Here is an 18702-nt window from a genome sequence, read left to right as displayed (position 1 = left end):
AAACTGCAGTTCATGGTAATAACATGACAGCATCAACAATGCCTTCTTTGTGTGTTTCCAAAATGAGTGTGAAAAGGCCAACGAAACATCAGCCAACACACTTGTGAGTCAGTCTACTACACACACACAGTCTACTACACACAGCATTCTATCATTTCAAACTGACCTGTCTCATAACCCCTGTAAACATCCCACTTTCCTACACCAGATAATTGTCAGTGAGCCTACAAAGCTACTGTGAAGTGCCTGATATATCCTCAGGGAGCTCTGATCTGTTTACTCTATTAGTTTTGTGTGGCTGACTTATTGTCTTGTATCTATGAGCACATAATAGCATTATGTTGCTCAGGGAATAGCTATTAACTGTTGAGCTAGCTGTGCACATTGTCTTACGGCAGCTAGCGCGACGAATACGCCTGCAGGGTGAGGGAAGGGAGTGACGCCACATGCAGGAAGACAATGAGCTGCGCCAATCGAAGAAGAGGCGATGAAAGAGGCTTGACTCCGCCCCAAAATCTGTTGCACAAAAATACAGCGTTGAAGATGCATTATGGTTTTGTATAATTGGGCCAGTAGTATTGAAAGTGGCGCTCACGAGTCAAGACTGGTCCCCCAAAATTGTGCACAATTGTTTACAACGTCATCCATTTCATATAACATGTCACATCCTGCCCCCAAAAATTCATAATAATAAACCTGAATTCGTATAATATGTTACGAATTCCAATTTGTACAGTATGTTGTGAATTTGTAAGTGCTTAAGATCTTGTTCAATCTCTTGAACCAGAGGAAGTCGGGATTTTTTTTATGAAGGTCAATGAAAGTGTCAAACTTGGTTTACATCGCTAATTTGAAGCTTATTTGATCAAACAGAAGTTTAGTAATGCTTAGATTGAGAAAAAAATATGATATATCGGAACCGTATCTGCCCTCTCATTGGCTAGAATGTTCCTGCCTGATCATGCCTCCTCCTGCCATCCACATTTGCGGAAAAATATTCCAGTTGTTAGTCAGTAAATAGATAATGTTTGGCTGCAGTACTTCCATGAAGATGATTCTGTGATGATCATGGAAGTTCAATGTTACAGCGCGATTAAAATTGAAAGGCAATGTTCGTGGAGGCTGCAGTAAATGCTGCATATGTCAGCTCAAACGGAAATGACCTTTACATTTCGATAGCGCTATAGCTATGAACATTCATGATTGATTTGATTTTGATTTTATTAGGATCTCTTTTAGTCCCCATTTGGACTAATCTTCCAAGAGTCCATAACATTAAAATACAATGTATAATACAAACACACTTTCACATATAACACACTATTACAAACATACATAATACACTAGCATAATGACCCAATAAATACTCAATCTAAAAAAATATTGATTCTTCATCTACTATAGTCCCACAACATTTCTATATACTATATTTAAATTATTTTTAAATAATGTTTAAACTTATATATTGAAAGGTTTCTAGTTTGCCCAGTTAATTTATTCCATTTCTTTATTGCTCTAAATCTAAATGTTCTTTTGCCCATTTCTTTTTTCTGTCTGGATAACGCATAGATGGTGGACAATCTATTCCTAGTATTTACGGAATGTACGGATTGAATCGAAACCCTTGGCTATTTACCAGCAAACTGGGAACATTCCCAGGACATTAGCTAACATTCCCATTAAGTCAGGGTTTGAGCTAACATGAAGATGAGAACATCCCACTGTAATAATGGAGCTGGGAGTCAGGAAGCAGGTGCAGGTGAAACCTTTAATAAAACAACAAAACCAGTAACGAGACATTTACATAAGGCTACATGCCGGTACAAAAGAACAATACTAACTGGTGAGAAAACATAACGGAGTGACATATGAAGGGGAGGGAATGATGAAGGTAATGAAGTCCAGGTGTGAATCATAATCATTAACAGGTGCGCGAGTGATGAGTGACAGGTGTGTATAATGATAAATCTCAGTATCGGTGGTTAGTATTCTGGCGACGTCGTACACCGGAGGGGAGGAGCAGGAGAAGATGTGACAGTATCCCCCCCCCCCCCGCCCCCTCTGACGTGAGGCTCCAGCCGCAGGACGAAACCGGCTAGAGGGACGACCCCGAGGACGAGGAGCGGGTCGGTCCGGGTGGCGAAGTTGGAAATCACAAATTATGTTGGGGTCCAGAATGTCCTGCACCGCAACCCAACACCGCTCCTCTGGGCCATACCCCTCCCAGTCCACCAGATACTAGAGCCGGCCAGCACGACATCGGGAGTCCAGGAGGGCTCTGACAGCGTATGCCGGACCCCCCTCAATGTCCAGGGTGGTGGGGGGGGGGGTGTCTTGGGGGACAGTATCAGCTAGGGGACAAGGAACCACCAGCCTGAGAAGGGAGACGCGATAGTGACTGGGTAGTTGTAACCTGTATGTCACCTTGTTGACCCTCCGGAGAACCTTGAACGGCCCCTTAACCCGGTGGCTCAGTTTCTTGCAGGGCAGGCGGAGTGGGAGATTCCTGGTAGAGAGCCAGATGCGGTGCCCAGGATGGAACACAGGGGTCTCTGGTTCCTTCTGACAATGCACGTCTCTCCACAGCTCCTCTTCGCGCCCGAACTGCTCATCTACAGCAGGTGCAGCGGTCTGGCCCGGGGTCTACGGGGCCAGGGCAATTCCCACATTCTTCTGACATTACACATTCTTAAAATAAAGTGGTGATCCTAACTGACCTAAGACAGGGAATTTTAACTAGGATTAAATGTCAGAAATATTGAAAAATTGAGTTTAACCTCTAGCGACGAGCAATCCCGTATCCGGGAGCGTAATCATAGCCTCAAGCGCATTACCATAACGCAACGTTTTCTTTTCATGAAAATCGCAAATGAAATGAAATAAATATATTGAAACACAAGCTTAGCCTTTTGTTAACAACACTGTCATCTCAGATTTTCAAAATATGCTTTTCAACCAAAGCTACACAAGCATTTGTGTAAGAGTATCGATAGCCTAGCATAGCATTAAGCCTAGCATTCAGCAGGCAACATTTTCACAAAAACAAGAAAAGCATTCAAATAAAATAATTTACCTTTGAAGAACTTCGGATGATTTCAATGACGAGACTCTCAGTTAGATAGCAAATGTTAATTTTTTCCAAAAAGATTATTTGTGTTGGCGAAATAGCTCCGTTTTGTTCATCACGTTTGGCTAAGAAAAAGACTGGAAAATGCCAAACTTTTTTCCAAATTAGCTCCATAATATCGACAGAAACATGGCAAACGTTGTTTAGAATAAATCCTCAAGGTGTTTTTCACATATCTATTCGATAATATATCAGTCGTGACAGTTGGTTTCTCATCAGAAGCGAACGGAAAAATACTGCAGCTGGAGATTACGCAATAATTGCAACGGAGGACACCAAGCGACCACCTGGTAGATGTAGTCTCTTATGGTCAATCTCCCAATGATATGTCTACAAATACGTCACAATGCTGTCGACACCTTGGGGAAGCGACAGAAAGCCTAAGCTCATTCGTGGCCCATTCACAGCCATATAAGGAGTCATTAGCATGAGGCGGTTTCAAAAAATGCGGCACTTCCTGATTGGATTTTTATCTGGGTTTCGCCTGTAACATCAGTTATGTGGCACTCACAGACAATATCTTTGCAGTTTTGGAAACGTCAGAGTGTTTTCTTTCCAAAGCTGTCAATTATATGCATAGTCGAGCATCTTTTCGTGACAAAATATCTTGTTTAAAACGGGAACGTTTTTCATCCAAAAATTAAAATAGCGCCCCCTATATCCAAGAAGTTAAATGTATTTGGCTAAGGTTTATGTAAACTTCGGACTTCAACAGTATATATATATGTTTATAGATATGTTTTGTGTATTTGATGTATTGATGTATTGCTCACGCCCTTCTAAAATAAAGGTTACATAAGTTTAATAGTAAACTTGAGTTTTAACTTGAGTTTTAAAATCCTCAGTAATGGTAGAGAGTAAGATGACCTGTGGGAGCCAACTTCAAAGACACCACATTTTAGTCCTCCGTCCCCCACTCATTCAAATGTAGGAACTGGTTGCTCCAGTTAATGATCCATCATAGATAAGATATTGATCCATCATGTATGACATCATAGATAAGATACTGATCCATCATGTATGACATTCCTGGGAGTGTGTAAACTTAAATGTTTTATTATCATAGCATTTTTGTAGGTTCTCTGTAGTTATGTACTTTGGCCACTTGGGTACATTTTGGCCACTTGGGTACATTTAGGCAAACTCGTGAGGGACACATGGGAAACATGATACAACATTTTATGTAGAGCTTTGGACACACACTGCTGCCCTCTTGTGGACATCTAAATTACACTCAGCTTCCTAGGTCAATGTATTGCCTTTCTTTTGGATTTCAAAGACAATGCAACAACAAAAAAATACAAAGAAAACAAATGTTTTTTTGTTTGTTTTATATTTTACCAGATCTAATGTGTTATATTCTCCTACATTAATTTCACATTTCCACAAACTTCAAAATGTTTCCTTTCAAATAGTATCAAGAATATGCATACCCTTGCTTCAGGTCCTGATCTACAGGCAGTTGAATTTGGGTATGGCATTTTAGGCGGAAATTGAGATGAAGGTTCCAATCCTTAAGAGGTTCATATATACCCACAGAGTTTTGAAGAATATAACGTGTGAATGCCTCATGAGCTTAATGCAACTGTCGTACCCCATCAGAACCCAAAAGCTTTTTTTCTCCATTGTTTTTTAACAATGTAATTATAATTCTAGAACTTGTGCGTCTAATCCTGAATGCTGATTGGTTAAAACCGCATTCCAGCTAGTGTCTATTTCAGAAGTTTCCCACTGACTAAATCTATGACGTTGAAATGCCTATTTACTCTGCTCCATCTCACTCTGCAATCCACTGTCTCATCAACCCTGCCAGGAAATGTATAACCTTGATCTCCACTTTAAAAATCATCTAGACATTATCTCCTATTTCTTTTAGACTAGCATTTGGTTTTCACCAGCAGAGATTAGAATAAAACCTGCTGTCTGTCTCTCCGAGCTTTTCAATATTGTTTCAGTATTGAATTGCGATCTCCACTGTCCCATATAAAGTGAATGTGTCCGAACGACACTAACAGCAAATTGAGCTGGTTGTCATAGCAACATACAAAACTTATTTTCAGTTGGCTGGCTAAATCGCTACTTTGTTGCGAAAACTCAAATGGATGAGTGGAACATTTCTTTTGATATTTTTGACGGCGTGACTATGAATAAATGGACAAAAGAGATGGCGATAATAAACAGGCATGCAGATTTGGGGGATACTGCATTGAATGACCTTGAGAAAAACAGCGACAACAAAAAACAGTTAAGAATACAAACTGGGCTGTGCATTACATCGAGGGCTGGCTAGTGAGAAGAAAAAAGTTGTTGACTTCAAAACTGTCACTTAAGAAGAGTTTAACATTCTTCTCTGACTGTTTTATGGAAATGTACGAAATGGGAAAAGGGAGCAGTACAGCATAAGTAGCTACCTGGCATTCCATAGTGGGCTCAACCGGTTTCTAAATGACCCACCCATCGGTCGCAGCTGGTGCCTTATGAAGGACACTGAATTTACCAACTCAAATCATGTATTTCTGGGCAACATCAAACAGCTAAGAAGGCAAGGAACAGATATCACAAACAGCCACCCTCGTATCAACGATAAGGAAATGGTCCAGCTCCAAAACCCCCAGGCTCTGAATCCTAGTACACCAAGGGGTCTGGTCCAGAAAGTGTGCTTCAACCTGCAGTTATATCTGGGTCAAAGAGGAAAAGAGGGGAATAGACAACTAAAGCCCAACTCATTCCTCGTAAAAACAAATGAGAACAGTCTAAGGTATGTTGTTTATATCGTTTTCGTGTTATTTCTAAGTTACACCCGTAATTAGGCTACTGGAAAACAATATACTGTAACAACGCATTCTCTCTCTCTCTCTCTCAGATACGCCACTCTCGCACTTCTACCCAAGATCTGCAGGGAAGCGGGAACAACTACATACAGAAATCACAGCATCAGGATCACGACAGTCCAGAAACTGGCCAATGCTGGTTTAGAAGCGAGGGGATTATGTCAGTGAGTGGGAATCGGTGTGAAGGTTCGCTCCATAGCTACTGGCGTCACTCACTGACAGACAAAAAACACAGGGGCAACATCCTGACTGAAAACAAAGAGAACACTGCAGCACCATCAACATCCAAAAGGCTGAAGCAAGGCAGCAGAAGTAGTAGCACAGACACTAAATGTGACATACAGTAAGTAGTTATAGCTATGTCAGTTGTGGTGGATAACACGGAGAATGCATGTTTTCATTTATTAAAATCAGCTCAAGTGAATGTATTGGATTGCCATTATTTTGTCTGAACAGTGTCCTGACGAGAGAGCACATTTTCTCTACCAGGCAAAGTTGCACATCACAAGATCACTGTTATGGATATATACAAAAAATAAATTTAACATAGAAAACAACTAACAAATGAAGCCACTTTTGTTATTTTGTTATTATTATTAGCCGTAGTTGGCTAGCTAGCAAGCAAGGGATAAGAACGTTGCCAGCCAGAATGGCAAAGGAAAACATTAGAACGAACAACTGGGTTGCGTCTATAGATACAGAACAAAAAGACTGAACGACAGGGTCGCTTCTCTAGCAACCTTAGATTTGTGTCAGGTCTATGTCTTGTGGAAGGATGAAATAGTATGAATAAATTAATACAAATAAATGTTAAGTAAAATATGTCAATCATTATTTGAATAAGTTGGTAACTGTTGCATAAAAGTGATAATGTCTTCGAAGCCGGTGTTTGAAAGATTCCCGTGAAATGTATCCTCCAAACACTGGCTTCTCGGGCATTATCACTTAACAAACACGGCATATCCTCAAAACATGGTTAAAACTATCATCTCTATCATATGGATGGTTAGTCATAGCATCCATAGCTCTGTCTATGAAATTGAGAGTGGTTAAATTTTTCATAAAAATACAAAAACCCTAGACAGGTTAAAACACATATATCACCCTCGTCACACCCTGACCTAACCAAAATAATAATGAAAACAAAGATAACTAAGGTCAGGGCGTGACAGCCCCATCCATCAGCTGAGCTGTTTACCAAATTAGTGTCGGGGTGCCCATTTTGTTGCTGTTTGATTTGCAGATTGGCCTTTTAAATGTATGAATGATTTATTGCAGTTTAGGGAGGCTCCTTTAAGGATGCCCGTGCTCATTCTTGGAGAGCTGCTTGTCTAGATAACAGGATGTTACTATAGCTCTGCCAAATACTCAGATGTGTGTTTATGATAATTTTGCTTCAGTCCTTTGCCTTAGACATTTTGTTATTGGCCAAGTTACTTTATTGGTTTTCATGTACATTTCTTCCACATATATTTTGTAAATAATACAGATTTGTGCTAAATCCAGTTCTCATCACCTGCACAGTGATAAATATAATTAATAAATATCACCTATTTTTGCACCTGATCCTCTGACTCTGTTACTGCTCCACACCAATTAAAAACAACAACACATCTGCCTCGCTGATCCTCAACACTGTGTCCCCTCAGTGGTGTGTTCTTAGTCCCCAGTTCACCCACGACTGTGTGGCCAAGCTCGACTCGAACACCATCATTGAGTTGAGTTTGAGTTTATTTTTTATTTTTACAGGGACAGTGCACATTAATCAACGTTTCCGTAAAAGTGCCGGTTTTAGCCAGCCGGCTAATTTTCAACCGCAGTCCCTGGGCAGGTTATTAAAAACAATTACAATATAGACAATAGCAGCATAGAACAAGCAAGACATATCAGCATAGGACAAGCAAGACATAGCATACAGACAGAGCAACATAGGACAAGCAAGACGCAGCATACAGACAGAGCAACATAAAACAAAAAGCAGCAAGACAAAATTCATAAAAGTGTTTCCACACCTCACAAGCTACAGACAACAGACAACATGGAAAGTGGCAACACACAGCTAGGGACCATGTTCATAAATCTGATTGACCTTTAGCCATGTCTTCAAGCATTTTGTGAAAGTGTGATATGTGGTGCAGTTATGTGTGTCTGATGGCAGTGTATTCCAGACATGGGAAGCTCTCATAGAGAATGCAGATTTACTAAAGGTGCTTTTCCTTAGGGGAACTATACAGTCACCTCTCATGGCAGACCTTGTGGATCTGCTGCCATATGTCTGGGTTTTCTGTTTAACAAAAATATTGAGTGGAGGGGGAGCCAGGCCATTAAGGATCTTGAATACAAGCAATGCATCGGTGTATTGCACAAGATTTTCCCAACTCAAGAGCTCATGCTTTCTAAGGATGTGACAATGATGATGGCTATTGGGCTTCCTATCAAGCACTTTGAGAGCCTGTTTGTAGACAGACTGAATAGGTTTTAATGTTGTACAGCAAGCTTGGGCCCAACTAGTCAAGCAGTATGTTAAGTGGGGGAGTATCATAGATTTGAAGTACAGTTTTGCTAACTCTGTAGTCAAACAATTTCGTATAAATCGGAAATTAGCTAGGTTGAATTTGGTTATTTGAATTACCTTTTTCACATGCTTTTTAAAAGAGAGGTTGGAATCAAGTATGATGCCAAGGTACTTAAAATCAGATACCACCTGGAGCTTCTCCCCTGACACATAGACATCTGGCTCAGTAGCATCTGTTGCCCTCTTTGTGAAGAACATGCAAACAGTTTTTTTCACATTGAGATGCAAACACGAGTCACTGAGCCACTTTGTAACCTGGACCATTACAGTAGTGAGTTCTTGTGCAGCTTGTTGTTTGCTCTTTGCATGCACATATATCACTGTATCATCTGCATACATTTGAACTTCAGACCCAGTACAGACAGAAGGCAGATCATTAATGTACAGGCTGAACAGGAGGGGCCCCAGTATTGACCCTTGGGGCACGCCCACATCATAGCTACGAGTGGGCGACAGCTCATTGCTCACTCTGACACACTGAGTTCTGCCTTCAAGGTATGATTTCATCCATCTCAAGGCATTAGGGGAAAAGTTGAACTTGGACAATTTTGTGATGAGAATCTAATGGTTAACAGTATCAAAAGCCATTAAGTTTGCTGACAACAGAACAGCGGTAGGCCTGATCCCCGACAATGATGAGACAGCCTATAGTGAGGTCAGAGACCTGGCAGTGTGGTGCCAGGACAAAAATCTCTCACTCAATGTGAGCAGGACAAAATAGCTGATTGTGGACTATAGGAAAGGGAGGGCCAAACAGGCCCCCATTGACATCGACAGGGCTGAAGTGGAGCGGATTGAGAGTTTCACATTCCTTGGTGTGCACATCACCAACAAACAATCATGGTCCAAACAAACCAAGATAGTTGTGAAGAGAGCACGACAACACCTTTTCCCCCTTCAGGAGACTGAAAAGATTTGGCACTTTACAAATTACCTCGACTAACCTGTAAATAAAATGGGATTTGATTTGGGCTCATGGTAGAGGCCGGAGCAGAATATATATATATATCCATCCAATAAAATTATAGAATCGCATGCTTGATGTAGTCATTGCGTGCTATGAAAATGGGACCAAATACTTTTACTTTTTAAAAACACGTAAGTGTCCACTAAAATGGGTGGATTATGTACAAAAAGTGTTGTAATTTCTAAACAGTTCACCAGATATGGATGAAAATACCCTCAAATTAAAGGTGACAGTCTGCATTTTAACCTCATAGTGCTGGAGTACAGAGCCAAAACAACCAAAAATGTGTCACTCTCCCAATATTTTTGGAGCTCACTGTGGCATTTACAGTTATCAAAAGCTGCTGGTTAAATTGAAAACCAAGAGTTCAACTAAACATAGACAATATGCCCACCAGGGGACACAACAGACTAGTTTCTGGTCCACAGTGAGGTCAGTGAGGGTTTAGTTGCTCTGATGTGACAAACAGAGGACACTATTCTCAACTATTCTCTAAATAATTATAAAAGAAAGCAAACTTTTGGATATTTGAAGATTGTTGAACACAGAATGAGGTAGAGCTCGTTTTGTTGTTTTGGAAAGTCTATTGAAAAAGATTATTTGAAAGTCTATTTAAAAAGTTTGGTTACTAGCTAGCTACCTTTTGAGTTTGGATCTTGCAACAAGGTTGGCATCAGTTGCTGGGATTGCTACTATCTGTTCAGTGATTCTGCCGACCAAGGCTGTGTCTGAGGAGCTGTTTGGCATAGCAGCTAGCCTAGCTGCTATCTAGCTTCCTATCAAGCTAGCGGGGTTTCCTTCAGGGCATGAACACAGCCCGCGATGCGGTTATCCATTGTGGCTGGGGCCGCAGATTGCCCAGGGCTTGTGGCTGTCTATACACTGGCTGTTTGCTGTTGTTGCATTTCAACCTGCCCTGTCTAGAACTGCGAGGAGTATTAGCATTGTTACCATGACAATGATCAAAGCCGGCAGGAAAACTGTTAAGGACAGTTGTGTCTCTCTATCACAGTTGAAGGATCTTTTAAGCAAACAAAAATAGTTCTATAAGCAGTTGTTACAACAGAAAAGAAATAGCTTCAATTGTTTTGCCCAAATACTGGTGGAGTCAACTAATAAAAGAATGGACGACCTGACCAGAGAAGTCGAGGACCTGAAGAACAGTTTACAGTTCTCCCAGGGTCAGCTCGATGAGATTAAACAGGAGAACAGCAAGACACAGCAATCTGTAAGTCATTGAGAGAGGACATCAGTTATGTATGTGAATCCACAATAACAATGACAGACAAATCAGATTATATTTAGGGACAACATGGTTGTGGATGGAACTTCACAATCTCCACGAGGCCTGGACGGAGTCCGAGGACAAAGGGAGGGATATGATCTCGGAGAAACTGAAGATGGACCCACAGGTTACAGGCCCAGGCCGATAGTGGTCAAGTTCCTGAGGTTCAAGAACTTGAGAACATATATCTTCCTCAATGAGGACTATCCTGAAGCTGTGTGCCAGAAGAGGCAAGAAATTATTCCAACCATGAAAGCTGCCAGAGCCCATGGGAACATTGCTTACATCTGCTATGACATGCTCATTGTCCACCCTCCGGGCCAAAAGTCTGAAAGGGATGAGAGAGCCAAGCCTATGGGTTCGTAGCTTCAACCCCACAGCACACACACACACGCTTAAACACCAATTGATTAATGGAGTGCTGAATGTATATTTGTATCATGCTTTGTTCTCTCTTTTCCATATTGTGTCCATCTCTGATAAACTCCCCAGGAAATTGCTGAAAATAGCCCATATTAATATATGTAGCCTTAGTAAAAAAATGTAATTACTTGCTAACAACAGATAACTCACTTAGATAATTCATTTGATGATACAACAGTAGCAATACAAGGATGTAACATCTATAGAAGAGACAGGAATGCTTATGGGGGAGGTGTTGCTGTATCTATTCAGAGCCATATGCCTGAAATGCTCAGAGAATATCTTATATCAAGTGTTATTGAAGTGTTGTGGTTGCAGGTCCACCTGGCACATCCAAAGCCTTTTCTTTTGGGGTGTTGCTATAGGCCACCAAGTGCTAACTGTCAGTATCTAAATAATATGTGTGAAATGCTTGATAGTGTGATATGTGATGTAAACAGATAGGTCTACTTTCTTGGGGACCTGAATATTGACTGTTTTTCATCAAGTTATCCGTCAAGACAAAGTTTCTCACTGTAACCAGTGCCTGTATTCTGGTTCAGGTTATTAATAAACCTGCCGTGGTGTTTACAAACACTACAGGAACAAGATAATGTACATGGATTGATCACATTTTTATAATACTGTAGAACTTTGTTCTAAAGCTGCATCCTGTATCCATACCCATTGGATGCAGTGATTACAATAGTGGCTATAAGAGATCATACAAAATATTTTGCTGTGATGTGGATGATGTTCAAAATATGTTTTGGTCTGATGTGATTAATAAGGAGCATCCAGACGCTATGCTTGATGAATTTATGAATTTGCTTCTTCCAATTATTGATAAATATGCACCTGTTAAGAAACTGACTGTTAGAACTGTTAAGGCTCCATGGATTGATGAGGAATTGGAAAAACTGTATGGCTGAAAGAGATAGGGAAAAAGGAGTGGATAATGTGTCTGGCTGCATCTGACTGGCTGACTTACCGCAAATTGAGAAATGATAAGACTAAGCTCAACAAAAAGAAGAATAAACTGTATTATGAAGCCAAGATCAATTACAGTATATAAAGAATGATGGGAAAAAAGCATTGGAGTATTTTAAATGAAATTATGGGCAGGAAGACAAATTTAACTCCATCTTTCATCGAACCACATGGCTTATTCATCACAAAACCATTTGATCTTGCCAATTATTTTTATGATTACTTCAATGGAAAAGTGGGAAAACTTAGGCAGGAAATACCAACAACGAAAAGTGAACCATCATACTCGTGTAAAAAAAAACAAAGAAAGAAAGAAAAGCGGTTCCAACAAACGTAATGCATCATAGTGTCAGAAGTTATATTTGCATGATTTAGCATAGATCATATATCATTACCGTTTTGTTTCATTCATGTGACACACCAATACCGGTTCATAACATGTGACATACCAATACCTCACGAGGCTTCTTCTCTCTAAACTGAGACCTTGAAATTGAGATATCTTTCAGTTCTCAAAGCAAGGTCTGGGCGTACTGCCAAATTGCAGATACTGATAAGTGAGGATTCGTTCAACCACCTTTTAGGGCACAACTCTATCTCTAGAAGCCTCGCCTTTCCAAATCATAATTATAACTGTCACGCCCTGATCTGTTTCACCTGTCCATGTGATTGTCTCCACCCCCTCCAGGTGTCGCTTATTTTCCCTGGTGTATTTATCCCTGTTTCCTGTCTTGCTGTGCCAGTTCGTCTTGTCTTGTCAAATCAACCAGCGTGTTTTTCCCGTGCGCCAGCCTTTTCTCTCTTTTGCTAGTCCTCTCGGTTTTGACCCTTGCTTGCCCTGACTCTAAACCCACCTGCCAGACTGCCTGCCCTGATCTCGAGCCTGCCTGCCACTTTGTACCTCCTGGACTCTGACCTTGTTATGATCTTTTGCCTGTCCACGACCATTCTCTTGCCTTCCCCTTGGATACTAATAAATATCAGACTCTAACCATCTGCCTCCCATGTCTGCATCTGGGTCTCGCCCTGTGCCCTTATAATAACTATTGATACATAATCCAATGCACATTTAGAATAACAGTCCTTAGAGCTACCTGTTGATTCTAGAGGTCGACCGACTATGATTTTTCAACGCCGATAACGATACCGATTATTGGAGGAAAATAAAAGCCGATTAATTGGCCGATTTTTGTTTGTTTATTTGTAATAATGACAATTAATGGTTTAAATAATGCAAAAACAAAGTGTTGGAGAAGAAAGTAAAAGTGCAATATGTGCCATGTAATTAACCTTTGACTATTGGATGTTCTTATAGGCACTTTAGTATTGCCAGTGTAACAGTATAGCTTCTGTCCCTCTCCTCGCTCCTACCTGGGCTCAAACCAGAAACACAACGACAACAGCCACCCTCGAAGCAGCATTACCCATCTCTCCACAAAAGCCGCGGCCCTTGCAGAGCAAGGGGTACAACCACTCCAAGTCTCAGAGCGAGTGACATTTGAAACGCTATTAGAGCGCACCCCGCTAACTAGCTAGCCATTTCACATCGGTTACATCAGCCTAATCTCGGGAGTTGTTAGGCTTGAAGTCATAAACAGTGCAACGCTTGAAGCACAGCGACGAGCTGCTGGCAAAACGCACAAAAGTGCTGTTTGAATGAATGCTTACGAGCCTGCTGCCTAGTATCGCTCAGTCAGACTGCTCTATCAAATCATCGACTTAGTTATAACATAATAACACACAGAAATAACCTTAGGTCACTAATATGGTCGAACCGGGAAACTATCATCTCGAAAACAAGACGTTTATTCTTTCAGTGAAATATGGAACTGTTCTGTATTTTATCTAATGAGTGGCATCCATAAGTCTAAATATTCCTGTTACATTGCACAACCTTCAATGTTATGTCATAATAATGTAAAATTCTGGCGAATTAGGCGACCCAAACTGTTGCATATACCCTGACTCTGCGTGCAATGAACGCAAGAGAAGTGACACAATTTCACCTGGTTAATATTGCCTGCAAACATGTATTTCTTTTAGCTAAATATGCAGGTTTAAAAATATATACTTCTGTGTATTGATTTTAAGAAAGGCATTGATGGTTAGGTATACATTGGAGCAACGATACGCACCGCATCGATTATATGCAATGCAGGACACGCTAGATAAACTAGTAATATCATCCACCATGTGTAGGTAACTAGTGATTATGATTGATTGATTGTTTTTTATAAGATAAGTTTAATGCTAGCTAGCATCTTACCTTGGCTTACTGCATTCGCGTAACAGGCAGGCTCCTCGTGGAGTGCAATGTATCAGGTGGTTAGAGCGTTGGACTAGTTAACTGCAAGGTTGCAAGATTGAATCCTCCGAGCTGACAAGGTAAAAATCTGTCGTTCTGCCCCTGAACGAGGCAGTTAACCCACCGTTCCTAGGCCGTCATTGAAAATAAGAATGTGTTCTTAACTGATTTGCCTAGTAAAATAAAGATTAAATAAAGGTGTAAACAAAAATACAAATCGGCCAAATCGGTGTCCAAAAATACTGATTTCCGATTGTTATGAAAACTTGAAATTGGCCCTAATTAATCCCCATTCCGATTAATCGGTCGACCTCTAGTTGATTCTATCACTTTAATTTAAGACCCTCAATTTACCACACATCGATACTGGCAGAATGTACAAATACATTGACATACAGCAGTGGTTTCCAAACTTTTTATAGTCCCGTACCCCTTCAAACATTCAACCTCCAGCTGCGTACCCCATCTTGCACCAGGATCAGTGCACTCGCAAAAGTTGTTTTTTGTCATCATTGTAAGCCTGCCACACACATACTATACGATACATTTATTAAACATAAGAATGAGTGTAAGTTTTTGTCACAACTCGGCTATGGGAAGTGACAAAGAGCTCTTATAGGACCAGTGCACAAATAATAAAATAATAATCAATACTTTTGCTCTATATTAAACCATCTTACATATAAAACCTTATTTGTTCATCGACAATTGTGAATAACTCACCACCTGTTAATGAGAAGGTTGTGCTTGAAAGGATACACATAACTCTGCGTGAATGTAAAGAATGTAAAGAATCTAGCTAGCTAAAGCATTTACTGCACATTTAATGTACAATTGTGTATGCTTGCCTTGCCATGCAATGCAGCTGAAGTAACATAGCTAGCTAACTATTTACTTGCTTAATGTGTAGTGGAGGATAAAAATAACTGTATGCCTATGGATCTGTAGCTAGCTACAGTATGTAGCCGATCTGTGTATGCACCCTAAAACGTTAGGTTCTGAACTAATATTCATACCAATCTATGAACCTCAGCTATCATAGTTGTTGTATCAACTTCAAGTCTGAATGGCATTAATGAAGCCTATGGATAGAGTAGAATATAATAACTTTATTGTGCCAAGGATGCAAGTCCTATATACACATGTACTGTAGTTATTACCATGCATGAGATTCCCACATTGTAGCCTGTACATTGAATATATTCACTGATCATATGCTCTTCCTTGGCAAATAAAGGTGCGGTTCAGGTATGAATTTCTGAGACATTCTTTTTCAGTCATATCAAACTCCATTATTTGAATGATGCTGTGTCTGCATGTATGTATTACAATTGTACACTTCAACAGTGTTTACCGCTCATGGGACATAAATGATTACACATTGTAACTATGCAATAGACTAGAAACTTGATTGATTTGTAATTCATATATACAGAACAAAAATATGCATATCGAACTCCCTTCATTTCAACCAGTGGAGAATGTGAATCGCTTTATTGAAAGAAGTTCATTATCCAGGTGTTATAAATACATAAATGCATTATAATTATGATAATTGCAATATTATAAATACAAGTTCAATCTATACTTCAATGCACATATGGTGTGCATTATAAAACGAGGAAGAAAGACGAGGTGGGGAGAGAGGTGTAGATGATAGAAAGGGAAAGAGGTAAGAACAGCGGCAGACAGCATATGATTCATGATTTACAGTGCTACCCTAATTACAGTGCTACCAGTTCATCACAATTGCGGTGTCTCCTAACCAGCCTTGGGTCCCCAGTTGGCCCAGAAGGTTATCTTAAGATGACGGGTGAGGTGGCGATGACGGAACTGGCTTCGTCTCTCACATCAAAACATACCTGCAGACGAGAGAGCATGATTAAGTTCTGTTTTTTTTAAATTTTATTCTAACACGGTCAGTCATCTTAAATCAGGAGGTGAAATGCAAAACTGACCTTGGATCATTTACTCTGGGACTACTACGTCTCTGTCTGTATTTCAATGTAAAGCATCTCTTAAATAATACTCCTGTTGACCCGACCAAGTGACATCTCACCTATGATCATGCTGTGCCCTCTGTGTCAGCCAGTTCAGATGCGGAAGGGGTTCACCAAAACAGCTGATATAACCGAGAGGATTTAGGGAGAAGGAGGAGAGGGATGAAGTAAAGAAGAGAGTGTGTGTGTGGTCTCACCTGGTGTCCACAATAGGTGGCTCCAGAGTACTTTATACTGAAAAACAGACACATGAGGACAAACAATAGAAGATAATGTCAATAGAAGATACAGTATGTGACGCAGACACCTATCAGAGTGTACCTGAAACATTTAAATATAGAAGGCTATGTGTCTCACCACTTGGTTATTGCAAGGCTTACCCTCAGGGAAATCATGACTTGGCAGCAACAGATAGTCCAGTGAAAATGGCTGTGTTTATGTGGTGTAAATCTGAAAATTAGCAGCTGACATCTTAAGGATTTTTAAATGAATGCATGTGAGACAGGTTCCATGTACAACAAGACAGGCAGAGATGGAGAAAAGAAAAAAGAACAGTTTAATTACCTCTGGTTATGGACACTTTTGCCAGCAAAAAAGCTTCCACAGCCTGTTCCTCGGACAGTGAACATCTGGCTATATCTACATTTTCGACCCCTTGGTCTGCTCGCTCTCTGAAAGTAAAGAAAACAGCTTCTTTTTTATAGATATGAAAACAATAAGTGAGCTATGACCGTTCAATCTAAAGCAGCAGATGTCATTTTTTGGAAACGTCAACACAGCCCAGTGCTGCTTACCTGAGATGCCATCTTCATAGGTGTCCACTTTGACTTCATTTGTGTCAGAAAAAAGTTGCTTTCAGAACAATTATTTTTGATTGAAAATAAAAAACGTTTTGCTCTCGACAAAAATACACAAATGTACCTCCATAGCATATAACAACTTGCCTGTGAATAATCACACATTCATACAAACGTGATACTGTATGCAGAACTCTTGACCCACAACCGAAGTTGCTGCCATATCCTGCCAGCACTGCTCACAAGTGAGCCACTCAGGAGCAGAATGATGAGGCGTCACAGACCGAGGGGTAGCTTGCTCCTTCCTCCATGTAATAAAGTAATGACTTTCCCAATAAATTACCTTACACATTATGTTGGCTGACAATTTGTTAGCTACACTGTCCTTTCGAAGCACATAGCATGCTTTTGCGGCACAGTCGATAGCGCACCGGACGTCGGGGTCGAAGGTCGAGGGTTCGAGACCTGCTCCCTGCTGTTTCATATAGTCGTTGTGCTTTCTCAATGGACATTCGGGTGCTTTCGTAAATTCGCTCTGGCTATGTATAGGCTGGACAAGAGAACAAGTCTAAATTCACCCAAGGCTGAAAAACGGCTTAAAACGTTGGCTAAACTGGAACACTAGCGCAAGCCCATAGCAAATTGATAGAATCGATCATTCGCAGAGCCTGTTTTGACTGCAGTGATGCTTAGAATTCCATAAAAAATATATCCCTTTTTATTTTACCACTATAATCTGTTCGTCGGACGAAACTGGTAAAAACCTACTTGTAGAAAGTAAACATCCGCACATCGATGTTAACTGTGCTTATGTCTGCGTAATAGTAGGGAAAAAATAAACGTCTGACTATTTCTGGACTAGCGATTGATGACAAACGAGCTCGCTGCCCAGATTTACATAATTACAAAGAGGAGATTATCCTTATTAAAATGGTGTCCATTTAATAGTCCCTCTCCTCGCCCCTACCTGGGCTCTAACCAAGGACCTTCTGCACACATAGACAACAGCCACCCTCGAAGCATCGACAAAACCGCGGCGCTTGCAGAGCAAGGGGAACAACTACTTCCAGTACTCAGAGCGAGTGACGTCACCGATTGAAACGCTATTAGCGAACAGGCATTGTGACGTTGAACAATAAACTGGTAATAGAACGTTCGGAAGGCAAGTTGTCGCCACGGTGCTCAATAGAATAGGAGCTGGCAAGGTGAAAATTCACTAAAATAAGGCCTGCTTTTTTTTACGATTACTTCAAAACGGCTGCAAGCAGCTGGGAAATATGGTCACATTATGAAACTGGGCTCCACGGCGAATGCTTTGAACTAGATTTTATCAGAAAATAATTTTGTTAAACATTTAGTGTCCAGCCTACTATTGTTATATAAATATTCATACACATAGCTCATATAAACAAAGACATTCCGT

At 40.5% G+C, this 18702-nt stretch overlaps 1 long non-coding RNA gene across 1 annotated transcript; it reads right to left on the bottom strand.

The window, feature by feature from the left end:
* Positions 1–16109: 16109 nt before the first annotated feature.
* LOC118943883 lies at positions 16110–17721 on the bottom strand. The gene is made up of 3 exons (XR_005039207.1): positions 17277–17721; positions 16680–17153; positions 16110–16344 (listed from the first exon to the last, which is right to left on the bottom strand). It is a non-coding gene; the product is annotated as an uncharacterized LOC118943883 (long non-coding RNA).
* Between the last annotated feature and the right edge of the window lie 981 nt (positions 17722–18702).

Source organism: Oncorhynchus mykiss, chromosome 23 (genome assembly GCF_013265735.2).
Source record: "Oncorhynchus mykiss isolate Arlee chromosome 23, USDA_OmykA_1.1, whole genome shotgun sequence".
In the NCBI taxonomy this organism is placed as follows: Eukaryota; Metazoa; Chordata; class Actinopteri; order Salmoniformes; family Salmonidae; genus Oncorhynchus; species Oncorhynchus mykiss.
Note: the sequence above shows the minus strand (reverse complement) of the source record. Positions and strands in the feature narration are given on the sequence as shown.